Genomic DNA, 16223 nt, shown 5'->3' on the forward strand with positions numbered 1-16223 from the left:
GCAGCATCAAATCAAAATGTACATAGCCACTTGATCATTAAGTGTTAGATTTTTCTGTATTTCTTTATATCCAGAAATCATCCAGGTTTTTACAGTCAAGATATGATATCCCTGGAGAAATACTTTATTGAAGCAAAATGCAGCTATTTTCTATAGGTAGCCACACATGCAGCTGAATGATATGGTAAAATCCTGAACTGACCATTTGGAAAGTATCACACTGAATCTCAATCACAAGGATTATATTTTTTGAATACTCTCCCACATAAAAAAACCTTTAGAAAAACAGAAAACAAAAATGAGACCATACATAGCTGACTCTTTGGTGTTTTCTGCCTATAGGGAGCTTTTATATAGAGGAGCATTAATCTGAGTTCTGTTACCTGACATTTGAAATTATATAGTCCATCTGTCCAATGTATGATTACACTAACACATTCATTCTGCTATGTGTATAGCATAGACATATGTTAATATGCTGAGCAGGCAATTTGGTTTGCCAGATACAAATGGAAGGCTTTGTTTTGCCAAACTGAAAAGCCACATGAAGAAACGAACTATATTTAGTAAAGAAGCAGAAATTCCAAAACTCAATTCCAGCAAAAAATTATCCTCTCTTGTTCATTAGTTTTCTGCTTTTAAACACCTTTGGAAGCAAATGTAAAGTTGTTTGAGTCTTTAATGTTTAATGCCATGTTTACTTTCTTGGTAGTTGATACTTATTTAATTGGGAGAATGTGCTTATTACATGTCCTTTATTTTAGGTACCACAGTGAGGAATCATAAAGCTGCTAGGGAGAGATAGATAAGAAATCATTTCCAAATACCTGCAATTTCACATCTACTTGAATTATGAGGAAGTAAACATACTTTTAGAAGCCTTTATGGAAAATATGGGTTTGGGGCCTTTTCTCCAGTGCAAAAAGAAGCTCAACTTATTCCTGCCCTTGCTACCTCAATGGGTTTGTCCACATTATCCCTTCTGTTCAGCTTCTTTTCTATGCTCTCATAATCCCTATCCCATCCTTGCTGCTCTCCTAGTTCTCAAGAGACTAACAATGCAGGTTTCTTGGTTACATATGCAGCCAGCCTACCTCATGAATTCAAAATGTAAATTTAGATATAAAATGTGAGCTAGCAAAGGAATGCAAAGTAAAAATAATAAATTATCTCCTCTTTCAAAAATTGACTTGTCCACTTGTTCATAAATAAAGCTCTTAGACCACAGAAATGTTTCTCTCTTCACTTTCTCCCAGTTTTGAAGTTACAACCAGAACTACCAGCTACATCATCAGTAGCACCAGTGATTCTACTGAGACAGTATTATGCATTAGCCCTTGTAAATGAATCAGTTTTAAAGCATTTGGGGATATAATCAACATTCTCTGTGTCTTAGGTCTGAGACTGCCTATGTCTCAATGTTGAGTGGTCAATTAATGGTTTTGAAAAGCTGAATAGAAAGAAAATGTCCTGGGCTGAGGCCTGCCTCCCTCCCTCCCTCCCTCCCTCCCACTGTTTCTTGAACAACTGTGGTCTGGTGTGCCTTTGCAAATTGTAACATATGTTCCAATTGTGGTGATTTCTGGAATACGATAGTTTCCATATAGTCATTTACATGCTTCTCTCCTTACAGCTGTCTGTTACAATTTGCTGTACATGGGACTGACCTTAAAGAACATTTATAAACTTCAGCTTGTTTAGTGTGCAATGGCCCATATGGTTATGGGAATATCGAGGTTTCCTCATGTAACACTAATATGGCAGTTGTATTAGCTTCTGATGAACTTCGGAGTATTGGTTGTCACCTTTAAAAATTCTGTATGGCTCAGAGCTGATATTTTTAAGAATGTTTTCTCTTGGTTGAATTTACCAGTCTGTTGAGATCAGGTATGGAGGATCCCATGAGCAAGAGAACCATCACTGAGAAGTGTGGGCCCACAGATGTCATTCTCTTAAAAATCTCTGGTCCTCCAAGATATTGCTGAAGTACAACTCCCAGCAGCCTCAGCTAACCAGATTGTTATGTGCTTCCAGCCACTTTCCTTCTCAACCAGAGGCAAACTCGCCTGACCAATAACCAGCCAAGACACAGTGAAGGGCTTTGGTTTGTTTATTGCAATAAGCAGGGAGAAGCCATCAAGGCTTGGTTCTCTCCAAAGTTTATAATCTCAAATCAACATCTTTATATATTCCCTATACCAGCTGCCCATCCCTCCTGGTTCCCCATTGGCTGAGGTATATGAAGTTACATTCTGTCCAACTGCCTTCTACATATTTCCTGGTATCTTCTCCAAACATACTAAATCATAGATTGCATGAACCTTTACATGAGCAGACAATGTATGCAGGGTGTGTCAGATAATATTCAATAGCTTATTGAAGATGCTTTTTTAACTTGTTTTTGAGTTCTTAGTTATTTTATGGATTCTTGAAACAATAGGTTCTTTCCTGTTATTCAGTTTAGTTAGTTTTCCTATTATTCAATTTTTGTCTTTCCTGTTTTTCCATTTCTTTTGCTTTACATTTAAGCTAGCTATTTCCTCTTGCAGTTACTTCCTCTTACAGTTAATTCCTCTTACAATTTTAAATTTTGAAGACCTTTTGTTTACTCCAATATGATCAGTGATGGATATTGGTATTAGCAAAATCAGGAGGAGCACATATTTCCACAATTGGCTTAGGATATTAGATTTATAAAAAAGCACAATCATATAGAAGATTAAAGACAGAGTTCTCGAATGTAATAAACACTAAGGTAAGTTTTGTTTGGCTTAAATGTTTTTTTTTTGCTTGTTTTGGCAACAGTTATAGCTAGTCCCTTCAATTTCTGCAAACATAATTTTGAGAAAGAGGAAAAAAGGTTTTCTTTTTGTATTATTGTGCCATTGAATTTGTAGCTAAAGTACAACATACCTTATGTATCTATACATGTGAAACTTCAATACAAGTAACAGAGCTAACAGTTAATATTAGAAAGAGTCTGGTAGCATCTTTCAAGCTAATACTGTATATTTTAATAAAAGGCAAAAGCATATTTGGACCAAATATATTTTTTGGCTTGGAAACCCCTATATTACTGAAAAAGTGTTTGAGGTTAAAGATTGTTTAATATTTCAAAGCCACTTTTTTAAATATCTAAAACTAAAATTTTAATAGGATACTTTGTAATGGGATATAATTTGCAGGGCAATTTGAGAGTTGAAGTCTGCTTAATCTCAATGCAAGAAGTACAGGTGTTTTAGAGCTAGACTGAAAATTTTGATTGAATCCAATAATCACTGAAGATATTAAACAAAGTTTTTTTAAAATAAAACAAATCACTCTGTCACCTTGTACATTAAAAATGACTGAAAAGTGATCTGATAATATAGTTTAGGTTTTTAAGAATTTTTCCCCAAAAAATGCCAGTCTAGAACTGCCCTGCCAAAGTAAGGAATAAACAGAGGGAATTTCTTAGGATCTAGGAATCCTAAATATTTCTAGAGATAATTGCCTACCAACTGTACAGCCCTTTGCTCCATGTGAGTCTCGTGAGTGATTATTCTCTCACCTAGATCTTGCCTAGCTTTGAGCTGTAATTGGATAAAGGTTACACAATTTATCTAACAGCCAATCAGCAACAGCATTATACAGATCAAGATAAACTGCTTCTTCTAAATATATAGATAGCTGTCGAACTGGTATCTGTGCAAGTTTTCAAAGATAGCAGTATACTAGACAACCATTCCATTATTGTAACCAGACAGGAAAAAATGATCTGGAAAAAAGAAGGCTTAATTCAAAGTCCAACATTAGTTTTAATGCAAAAAGCATGCAATAATATAGCATATTAAGATGGTTGACTTGGCAAAGGACAGTTGAACATCCTGGGCTTCCTCCAAAGCCAACAAGAACTGACAGTATCTTTCCATTGGCTTCAGTGGCCTCTGGATTTAGACTCCCTGTAATTATAAAAGAAATTGGCAGAACCATGCTTGACATAGCTACACACTTTTTCCCTTTCTTTCCCACATTACTTGATGGCACTGAAAGTTTTCTTTTTTAAATGCTCACTTTACATAATAAAGTCAGACCCCTTCTACTGCTGAATGTAGCAGAAAAGAAGACTGCATTCTCATTCCCAGACGTCCACTCCCTAATCTGTCTCAGGACTCAATATTATAAGTTAAATTTCTTTGCAGAGCAGAAGTTCAGAGCACCACTCATTTGAGAGAATTCTTTTTTTTTACAAATTTTATTAATTTTCTAACATTATATTCACATATTTGAAAAGCAATGTGGTGGCTGGGTAGTAGTAATTCAATTAGATATCATTAGCACAGATTTCAAATTGCTACCATAAACATTTCCTCTCTTTTCTCCTTCATATATACTGTCTATTTGTAGATTTAAAGACAAGATTTATCCTATCAATCACATAGAAAATAACTTTCTTACATATATCCATAGTTTTTAGTTTACACATATTCTAATTGTTTTAACATACAATCTTTTACACAATCAATGATCTAATAGATTTTTCAATTTTAATTTCCACTAACATTTAGATTTAACATTTGATATTTATCATTCCCAAGATTTTAAATATACTCCCAATTCATCTATCACCATTCCTCACAAAATCTAATATTCAAAATATACATCCCGTTTGCTTAACTTCTCACTCTCTTTGTCAACAAATTAAGCATACAATATGGTATCCTTCCTTTTTGCTAATTTTCAGTTTTTTTTAAGTAGTAATCAAAATTTCTTTTTATTTCAGTATTTAACACTTCCTCTCTTCCTCTTTGTATCTGCTATCTCTTGATTAAACTGATAATTTTTGTTTTTAACATTCCATATAGACCTATTTATTACTTTCAACAATAGGTTTTTAGCTTGTCTACATTATTCACTTTTACATGACCTTTATTCACCAATCAATATTCAGATTAGCTATTAATATTTATACTGCTAAATTTTAATGACCAATTTTTTTCTTTATCTCAGTTCATAACAATGTCTTTGTTCAACATACATACAGTATCTTATCTATTTAAATACATTCTGTTTCAGATTTCAATAAGATGGTCGAAACTCCATTCTTCTTGAATCTTATTCTGGCTTTTTTCCTTTGCCAAACCATCTTCCATGTCCTTGTTTTTGGGTCATCAAACCAATCTCCTTGTAATATCATGTATATTAAGTGATATTGGCAAAACCATCCGATAACCATTTTTTGAGAGGACTTGTAGGTCTAGTGGGTCGTCTCTTTATTCTTCCATATCAATGTAGTTGTTCTGAATTGTTTGTCTTTTCATCCAACTGTTCTCTTTCTAGATCCTCTAGTTCCTTCTGAGTTGTATAAGAAACCTTTTCCTTTTTCCAAGTTGTCAATGTCTTTTCTGGATTTTCAAATATCAATATTTGTTTAATAGTAGATTCTTCTATCATCATACTTGAATGTTTCATTTTTTCTATTGTATTTTGTATAGATAATTCTTTAGTTGTGGTCAAAGTTTGGGCTTTCATATCTGGGCTGTTTTCTTGATCCCTCACATAGCCTCTTAGTATTTCATTGGTTGTGGTAAGAATTTGGATTAGTGTTTTCAACATAGCGAGAGTTTGTTGATCTTCCTCCATAAATAAATTTTGTTCCTGGTCTTCTTCCATATTGGTATTTTAAGCTAAAGGATTTACACTTGGAAAATCCAAGAGAGATTTTTTTTCTAGGTAGGGAACACAAAGCCTTTCACAGCTGTTGTTTCAAAGTTCAAAGTTTAAGTTGGCTTAATCTTTTCAGTTTTTCTTTTTCCCTAAGAAAGAATCCAAATTTCCAACAGAAGTAGACAATGAAAAATGGAAAAAAAAATCTTTCAATCCACATGCTTTGAGAAATAAAGTTCCAACTGGGATTCAGTTACTTTTTCAATGTTTAAAATGCCCCTAGGTATTTAGTCACCGCTCTTTCTGGAGGGAGGGCAAAAGTCCCCCTTCCCTCACCACAGGGGGGAAAATGCTTAGCAGCTTAAGGAGGTACAGAAAGTAATTAGGGTGTAAAAGAGGTAGATCTCACCCAGTCTCTTCTGCACTGCTTTAAGAGTTTCCTGGTGGAAAATGTGACTTCAGCTGTTCACAGCCTAGGGACAAGCCATAATGGCCAGTCCTTTCGTCCACTGGTTTGGAGGGATCGGCAGGTCTAAAGGAAGAGTTGTAGCTCTCCCGTGATCCAGCGAGCGCCCCTCCTTGCTGGTCGCCTCTTTGGGGTGACTTTTGGCCCTTTTCAGGGCCCCCCAGCAATGCGAAACTGAATGGGGGATAGACAGCAAGTCTCCCAGCCATCCATAGTGGCTTCGTGACAAACCGGAAGTCTGAGAGAATTCTGTTTCCAATTACAGCTAGGCTATTCCTGGGCAGTCCTACTTGCCATTATCTTTGTTCAGAGAATTAGAAAGAAGAGCTATTCTTTGACTTTGGCAGTTTTTCTCCTTCCCCAACCTGTTCTGTTTGACCAACATACTGTATGCAGCTGGAACAAGCACAGTATATCCACATGAGATTGAAAAGTTATAGAAAAGTATGTATAGCCACTCCATTTCAGCTGCTGTAATGGTGAAAAGAATAAGGAATAGAAATACTTATAGTACAGTTTCTGTGAAAACATTTTAAAATTTCAATAATCTCCTGCACTTAAAAAATTGATACATTATACAATATATGGCACAAAATACTACTACTCAGGCGATATGCTGAATGTAAGATCATTGAAGCACTGTCCAGTTGGCAGCTTCAGAAACCCCAGCCCAGGGCTGAAATTGTATATTTGCATCATTGTTACTTCCTTATCCAAAGGCCAAGCTCATCCAATGCTCTTTGAAGAAATGTATCCATATTCCTTAATCAGTTTTATTTAAAGCTCACTGCCATTTAGAATTGGATATGGATAAAGCTTTAAAAAGGTTTCTCTCTTAGAAGAAAGTTTAAAGGAGAAGATGACTTGCTACTTAAAAATATTAAAAGACCATTTTTAAAAGATATCATCTTTCCATTATCCACCATGAGCTAAGAGCGCCATATAGTATTTCATGTTGATGAAAGGATAGATGGACAGATGGAGAGAGAGAGAAAGAGAGAGAGAGAGAGACACACACACACACAGAGAGAGAAAGAGAGAGAGAGAGAGAAAGAGAGAGAATGTATAGGAATTGGAGTAGAGAGGGTACTTAAACTTTCTGAAGCATTTTGCCAGTTGGATGGAATTTCTACTTCTGAAGTTCTAACAGATTATATTGAATGTGGTAACTTAACTTTCATCTCTGGAAAATGCTGGAAGGAGGGGGAATGAGTGGTGTAACAGGGCCTCTGATGCTGAAAGAAGCAAATGGCCAAAAAACTTTGTCACCTCATTCAATTCTCTATCAGAGCTGTATGGAAAGAATTTCATTCACTATATCAGGTTTTTTCAACTTTTTTACCCATTGTACCACTTTTAGGATATGGCAACATCCGAGTACCACCAGTCACCTAGCAAGGTGTCAAAAACTTGATGACCACAAAAAAGAAAAAGAAAATAAGTGTTGAAGTACAGGTAGTCCTCGACTTACAACAGTTCGCTTAGTGACTGTTCGAAGTTACAATGGCACTGAAAAAAGTGCCCCCCAAGCCACAGCTGAGCAAGACACCTGCCTGCCCGCCCGGTGGCGCTCTTCCTCCTGTCTGAGGTTTTCATTGTTGTGAGCATTTCTGTTGAGGATTGGCAGCGGGGGATGGGGTGGGGGGATGTTTGGTTTTTATTTCCCCCCCTCTGCTGGGTGGTTGCAGCAGGTTTTGGTCACTTCACATGACCCTGGGACACTGTGACCGTCATAAATATGAATCAGTTGCCAAGCATCTAAATATAAATCACAAGACCCTGAAGATGCTGCAACATTCCAGCTGATCGGTGCTTCTTCTGGGCTCAGAAGCGCCAGGATCAGTGCCGAGCTCCAGCTGGAGCCTGGTGCTAATCCTGGCGCTTCCGCTGAGCCCTGACAGCCCCGAAGAAGTGGTGATACTGGCACTTCCGCTGAGCCCTGACAGCCCTGCAGATCCAGCCATCTCTTGCTCAGGCTTGTGTGGTCCTGCCACCAATTCAGCTCATTCCCCTCCCCCGCTACCACTTTTCTAGGATGGTCGCGTACCACCTGCCAGGTGCCAATGTACCACAGGTGGTACCTGTACCACTGGTTGAAAAGCCCTGCATTATATAATTCTCAGCTTCTTTAACGTGTCGAGCATAACTATACTTACACTGTTAATTCTTATTCAAGGTCATGTTGAACTCAGCTCTCAGCGCTCTATATAGCGTCATGGCTCACCCTGAGTATTATAATGTATAATACAACTTCGATGTCCTGCAAAACTGGACATTCTTACTGAATGTGCCAAGCTTACCCTGATAGATACTGGCAAACATTTACTACTTTTGAGAAGGAGGAGAAATATGCCACAGTTCTAGGGCAACTTTTTTTTTCTGTGTCTATCTCTGTAGCGTTGTATCTCCGTTACCCAACTTGCCTTTGTTGCCTCTGCTTACTAACTAATCTGGATATTGCCAGGAATTACAACTCAGTCTTGATTACATTGTGGAAGAGGCCAGTCAAAGGACTGGAAGCCACAAACCACAAGTTTGAAATACCAGAACAGTAAGTAAAAATGTAGGAGATAATTTCTAAGAAACAGTTTAAAAATTTAGATTAAAAATAGTTTTTTAAAAAATTGATTTTTAAACTGGACACAACTTTTGTCTTATAAATTATCTTGGAGTCTTTTGGGGAAAATTAGGGAATTTGAAGATTGGTTGTGTTGTCAACTGGTTGTCTCTTTACCTTAAAAGTGTTATGGAATTTTATTGAGGTAAAAACCTTGAGGTTTTCTGGCTGAGTCTAGGTGGATGTGATATTTTCTAAAACATCTACTCCCCATTCAATTTTTTTAAAAAAGGTTTTATTGATTTTTTTCATACAATTCAAAAGTACTTGTTCAACAAATGTGTTGTCTGAGTTTATCATTCCCTAATACAAATTAAGTTCCTAATATCTTATTCTTTTCTCCAGCCATTGATAAAATAAGTCCCAAGTTTGAAAATATTCTGTTTCTTCTTTTTGTTTCAACCTCAGAGTAAGTCTGTCTATTTCTGCACAGTTTAGTATTTTTTTATATTTTTTCCTCTGGTGGTATTTCTTCATTTTTCCAATATTGTGCGAATATGATTCTTATCGCTGTTATCACATGTAATATCAAGTATATATTTTGTTTGTCAAGCTTTTATGGCATTTTACCTAATAAGAAAGTTCAGGTTTAAAATCTACATGTTTTCCCAACATCCTTCCTAGCCAAGTATGTATTTTTGTTCAGTATCTCTTTGCTTTAACACTTTAACAATAAAACATCATACATGATAATAAGTACCTGACTTGTGTTTACATTTCCAACATCTATCTGACATATTTTTAAACATTTTTGCTAATCTTGCTGGTGGCAAGTGCCATCTATAAAACATTTTATATGTTTTCTTTATAAGAAGTTGACAGTGTTAATTTATAATTTCTTTCCCACAGGTTTTGCCATTTCTCTAAATCTATATTGTATCCAAAATTCTTTGCCCATATTATCATTGTTTCTTTTAATTGTTCATTTTCCATTTTCAAACTCAATAAAAAATTATACATTTTCTTAATTAATTTCTCAACAGAGGTTAATAACATTTGATCAAACATGGTCTGTTCTTTATAAAATCCATACAACATCTTTATCGTATCTCACTTGCATTTGTAAATATGCCCAACATGATAGATCAATACCCTAATTTTCCATCTCTAGTTTAGATTTTAAATTCCTTTCAGAATTTAGAATATTTAGATTTAGATTTTATTAGATTTATATACTGCCCTTTCCCGAAGGACTCAGGGCGGTTTACAGGGCATTTTAAAATCACATCAATATAAAATACAAAGTTAAAAGAGAATTAAAAGATTAAATTATCCCTGAAAATAAAACCCCAGTTAAAATTCTCAGCCTGGGTCAGAGAGCTCAAAGAGCCAAGTCTTCAGGTCCCAGCGGAATGAGCGTAGGTCAGGGGCAGTCCTGAGCTCTATGGGCAGCTGGTTCCAGAGGGCAGGCGCACCCACAGAAAAGGCCCTCTCCCTGGGTGTTATCCACCGGCAATCTTACCGGCGGCACTCTGAGAAGACCCTCCCTCTGCGAGCGCACTGGACGAAGGGAACTTGATGCTGGCAGCAGGTGTTCCCTCAAATATCCCAGACCCAAGCCATTTAGAGCTTTATAGGTCATCACCAGCACTTTGAATCTCACCCGGAGAGCAACCGGAAGCCAATGCAGCTCACGGAGTAGAGGTGTTACATGGGAGTATCGGGAGACCCCCATCACAACTCACGTGGCTGCATTCTGCACCAGTTGTAGTCTCCGAATGGTCCTCAAGGGCAGCCCCAGGTAGAGAGCATTGCAATAGTCTAAACGGGAGGTCACGAGCGCATGAGTGACTGTGCGTAGGGCATCTCGGTCCAGGTAGGGTCGCAACTGGCGCACCAGGCGAACCTGGGCAAAAGCTCCCCTGGTCACGATTCGTATACGATCTTCAAAATTGAGCCGTGAGTCCAGGAGGACACCTAAGTTGCGAGCCCTATCAGTGGGGGGTAACACCTCACCCCCCATCAATAAAGGTGGAATAGTTTGGTTAGCCTGAGATGCCGGTATGCAAAGCCACTCAGTCTTGGCAGGATTGAGATGAAGCCTGTTTCTTCCCATCCAGACCTGGACCACCTCCAGGCAATGGGACATCACGGCGAGGGCATCGCTGGGTTGGTTCAGGGTGGAGAAAAAAAGTTGGGTATTATCAACGTACTGATGATACCCCACCCTGAAACCACGAATGACCTCGCCCAGTGGCTTCATATAGATGTTGAACAGGAGGGGCGAGAGAACCAACCCCTGAGGGACTCCACAAGCAAGAGGCCTTGGGGTGGATCTCTGCCCTCCCGTCAACACCGACTGCAAGCGGCCCAGGAGATAGGAGGAGAAACACCGTAAAACGGTGCCTCCCACTCCCAGCCCCATGAGACGTCGCAGTAGGATACCATGGTCGATGGTATCGAAAGCCGCTGAGAGATCTAATAGGACTAGGACAGAGGAGCAACCCCTGTCCCGAGTCCGCCAGAGATCATTCACCAGCGCGACCAGTGCCGTTTCCGTGCTATGCCCGGGCCTGAAACCCGATTGGTACGGGTCCAGATAATCAGTTTCCTCCAGGAACAGAGGAAGCTGTTGTGCCACCACGCTCTCAACAACCTTCGCCAAAAAGGTTGTTATATGTCCATATTTTCTCGAGACTGACTAAATTTGGATGTACAAATGCTTCCATTGTTGAAAGCCATCCTGGAATTTTCAAGTATATTTTACATTTTATTTTTCCCATGTTAGTAATAATGCATTTCTAATATAGTGGTTTTGAAAATATTTATGAATTTTATTTATATTCCCCCTTCAATTTTCATCCAATTCTGCCAAAAAATTGAACATCTTCAGATGTTTTGATTTTATAGCATGTAGACACTTTTTCCAGATCTAAACTTAGATCGTATCCACATGATTTACTTTACTTCAGCAAAGCATTTGATAAAATCTTCTATTAAATCTAGTATAGGGAATGGCAAAATATAGGCTTGATTATACTAGCATTAGACTCTGGGTTGGATTGCTCCTATTTGGCCTCCTCCTACTTGTCAATATTAATGGGAGGGCTGGGGGAATGGAGCTCAGGTATAAGAAATTCTAAGAGATGGAATGACAGAAACAACATTTACATCTCCTTTGGAGAATGAAAAAGAGTGAATTTAGCCAACCTTGTATAAGGATCCACCTTAGAGGTTACATTTGGGCATTAAGAGCAGCAAAATGTGTTAAATTTTTCTGCTCTTATTACATCTGCAAATATCTATTAAGTCTGGTTTAAAGTCACCCATTTCCTATTAGGAAGAAATTGGTCCCATTATCCAGCAGAGCTTTGATCCTGCACCTTCTGAAAGACTGGATAAGATCCCTGAAACTGTTAACTTGACCAATTGATTTTTAAATCCTGTGATGATGTACCTCAGATACACCTTAAGCTATAATGGTTACCAATTTGTTTCCAGATGTTTATGGAGATTCTCAGTTACCTAGGCCATGTTTGTCCCAAAAGTGCTTTTTCAAGAGGCAACTGGGCTTTCTTGTTTTTCTTTGAAGACATTTCTCTTCTCATCCAAGAAGTTTCTTCAGCTCTGACGGGATGGTGGGGAATGGAAGGATTTATATTTCTTGCAGACAGGTGGTCATTTGCATTCTTTTAGAGAGTTGAGGCCACCTAGAGGTTTTCTGTGTCCTCAAGGTCACCTGACTAGTGAAATGGGTGTGGAGCCTTCTTGGAACTGCTGAAAGGACTGTGTTGTAGCCTAGAGATAGATGATGTCATATCCCTCCCCATCTGTTGAGAGAAGGCTGTTCAGTTTTGACATAGATGGCCTCTTTGACCTCTTTTTCAAACCAGCAGTCTTCTCTGTTCAAAATGTGGATGTTACTGTCTTCAAAAGAGTGGCCTCTGTCTTTTAAATGCAGATAGACTGCTGAATTTTGTCCTGATGGGTTTATTTTCCTATGTTGTGCCATGCATTTATGAAGTAGTTGTTTTGTTTCCCCAATTTACAGATCTGCACATATCTCACTGCATTGTTCTGTGCATACCACATTGGTTAATTAGAGTTTGGGTGTTTTATCTTTGGGTTGGACAAGCTTCTGCCTTAGTGTATTGTTAGGTTCCCCTTCATGGATTACTGCCTTGTCGTGACGAAGGGGCTTGCGTAATTCAATGAAGCTATGAGCTATGCCGTGCAGGGCCACCCAAGACGGACAGGTCATAGCAGAGAGTTCTGACAAAACGTGATCCACTGGAGAAGGAAATGGCAACCCACTCCAGTATCTTTGCCATGAAAACCCTATGGACAGTACCAAAAGGCAAAACGATATGACGCTGGAAGATGAGCCCCTCAGGTCGGAAGGCGTCCAATATGCTACTGGGGAAGAGCAGAGGGCTAGTACTAGTAGCGCCAGAAAGAATGAAGCGACTGGGCCAAAGCCGAAAGGACGCTCAGCTGTGGATGTGTCTGGTGGTGAAAGGAAAGTCCAATGCTGTAAAGATTTTTTCTCCATAGGAACCTGGAATGTAAGATCCATGAATCAAGGAAAGCTGGACGTGGTCAAACAAGAGATGACAAGACTGAACATTGACATCTTAGGTATCAGCGAACTAAAATGGACAGGAATGGGTGAATTTAATTCAGATGACCATCAGGTATACTACTGTGGGCAAGAATCCTTCAGAAGAAATGGAGTAGCCTTCATAGTCAATAAAAGAGTAGGAAAAGCAATACTGGGATACAATCCTCAAAATGACAGAATGATCTCAGTTCGAATCCAAGGCAAACCATTCAATATCACAGTAGTCCAAGTCTATGCCCCAACCACCAGTGCTGAAGAGGATGAAATTGACCAGTTCTATGAAGCACTACAGCACCTTATAGAACTAACACCAAAAAATGATGTTCTTATCATCATGGGGGATTGGAATGCTAAAGTAGGAAGCCAAAAGATAACTGGAATAACAGGCAAGTTTGGCCTTGAAGTGCAAAATGAAGCAGGGCACAGGCTGATAGAATTCTGTCAAGAGAATGCGATGGTCATAGCAAACACTCTTTTCCAACAACCCAAGAGACGGCTCTACACATGGACATCACCAGATGGTCAACACAGAAATCAGATTGACTATATGCTCTGCAGCCAAAGATGGAGAAGCTCTATACAGTCAGTAAAAACAAGACCAGGAGCTGACTGTGGCTCAGACCATGAGCTTCTCCTTGCAAAGTTTAGGCTTAAACTGAAGAAAGTAGGGAAAAGCACTAGGCCACTCAGGTATGAATTAAATCATATCCCTGTTGAATATACAGTAGAGGTGACAAATAGATTTAAGGAATTAGATCTGATAGACAGAGTGCCTGAAGAACTATGGACAGAGGTTCGCGACATTGTACAAGAGGTAGCAACCAAAACCGTCCCAAAGAAAAAGAAATGCAAGAAAGCAAAATGGCTGTCTGAGGAAGCTTTGCAAATAGCTGAGGAAAGGAGGGAAGCGAAAGGCAAGGGAGAAAACGAAAGATACGCCCAATTGAATGCAGAATTCCAGAGAATAGCTAGAAGAGATAAGAATGCCTTCTTAAATGAACAGTGCAAAGAAATAGAAGAAAACAATAGAATAGGGAGGACCAGAGATCTTTTCAAGAAAATTGGAGAAATGAAGGGCACGTTTAATGCAAAAATGGGCATGATAAAGGACCAAAATGGCAGGGACCTAACAGAGGCAGAAGAGATTAAGAAGAGGTGGCAAAATTACACAGAAGAACTATACAAGAATGAGCTTAACGTCCCTGATAATCACAATGAGGTGGTCACTGACCTCGAGCCAGACATCCTAGAATGTGAAGTGAAGTGGGCCTTAGAAAAACTGAGCAACAACAAAGCTAGTGGAAGTGACAGTATTCCAGCTGAGCTATTCAAAACCTTAAAAGACAATGCAGTAAAAGTGCTACACTCAATTTGCCAGCAAATTTGGAAAACTCAACAGTGGCCACAGGATTGGAAAAGATCAGTTTACATTCCAATTCCAAAGAAAGGCAGTGCCAAAGAATGTTCAAACTATCGCACCATTGCACTCATTTCTCATGCTAGTAAAGTCATGCTTAAAATCCTACAAGCTAGACTTCAGCAGTATGTGGATCGAGAACTACCAGAAGTACAGGCAGGATTTCGAAGAGGCAGAGGAACTAGAGATCAAATTGCCAATATACGCTGGATCATGGAGAAAGCTAGGGAGTTCCAGAAAAACATCTACTTCTGCTTCATTGACTATGCTAAAGCCTTTGATTGTGTGGATCACAACAAACTGTGGCAAGTTCTTAAAGAGATGGGAATACCAGACCATCTTATTTGTCTCTTGAGAAACCTATATGCGGGTCAAGAAGCAACAGTGAGAACTGGACATGGAACCACTGATTGGTTCAAAATTGGGAAAGGAGTCCGGCAAGGCTGTATACTGTCGCCCTGCCTATTTAACTTATATGCAGAGCACATCATGAGAAAGGCAGGGCTAGATGAATCAAAAGTTGGAATTAAGATTGCCGGAAGAAATATCAACAACCTAAGATACGCAGATGATACCACTCTAATGGCAGAAAGTGAAGAAGAACTAAAGAGCCTCTTGTTGCAGGTGAAGAAGGAGAGTGCAAAACTTGGGTTGAAACTTAACATTAAGAAAACCAAGATCATGGCATCTGGCCCTCTCAATTCCTGGCAAATAGATGGGGAAGAAATGGAGGTAGTGACAGATTTTATTTTCCTGGGCTCCAAGATCACTGCAGACGGGGACTGTAGCCAAGAAATTAAAAGACGCTTGCTCCTGGGGAGGAAAGCCATGGCAAATCTAGACAGCACACTAAAAAGCAGAGACATCACCCTGTCAACAAAAGTGCATATAGTCAAGGCTATGGTCTTCCCAGTTGCAATGTATGGCAGTGAAAGTTGGACCATAAGAAAGGCTGAGCGCCAAAGAATTGAGGCCTTTGAACTGTGGTGCTGGAGAAGACTCCTGCGAGTCCCTTGGACTGCAAGGCGATCAAACCGGTCAGTCCTAGAGAAGATCAATCCTGACTGCTCTTTAGAAGGCCAGATTCTGAAGCTAAAACTCAAGTACTTTGGCCACCTAATGAGAAGGAAGGACTCACTGGAGAAGAGCCTAATGCTGGGAAAGATCGAGGGCAATAGAAGAAGGGGACGACAGAGAATGAGGTGGCTGGATGGAGTCACTGAAGCAGTAGGCGCGAGCTTAAATGGACTCCAGAAGATGGTAGAGGACAGGAAGGCCTGGAGGAATGTTGTCCATAGGGTCGCGATGGGTCGGACACGACTTCGCAGCTAACAACAACAATTGTTAGGTTTGAAGTGTGCACATATGTTTTGTTGCCTGAAGATCCTCCTGAGCTTTTCAGATATTCCTGCAATGTATGGAATGACAATATTGCTTTGTTTATTGTTGTCTTCTGTTATGGTGGAGCTCCTGCTTGGTCTTTTTTTTGGGATTTGATGAAGGCCCAGTTGGGATA

Source organism: Vipera berus (genome assembly GCF_964194415.1).
Source record: "Vipera berus genome assembly, chromosome: 2".
NCBI lineage: Eukaryota > Metazoa > Chordata > Lepidosauria > Squamata > Viperidae > Vipera > Vipera berus.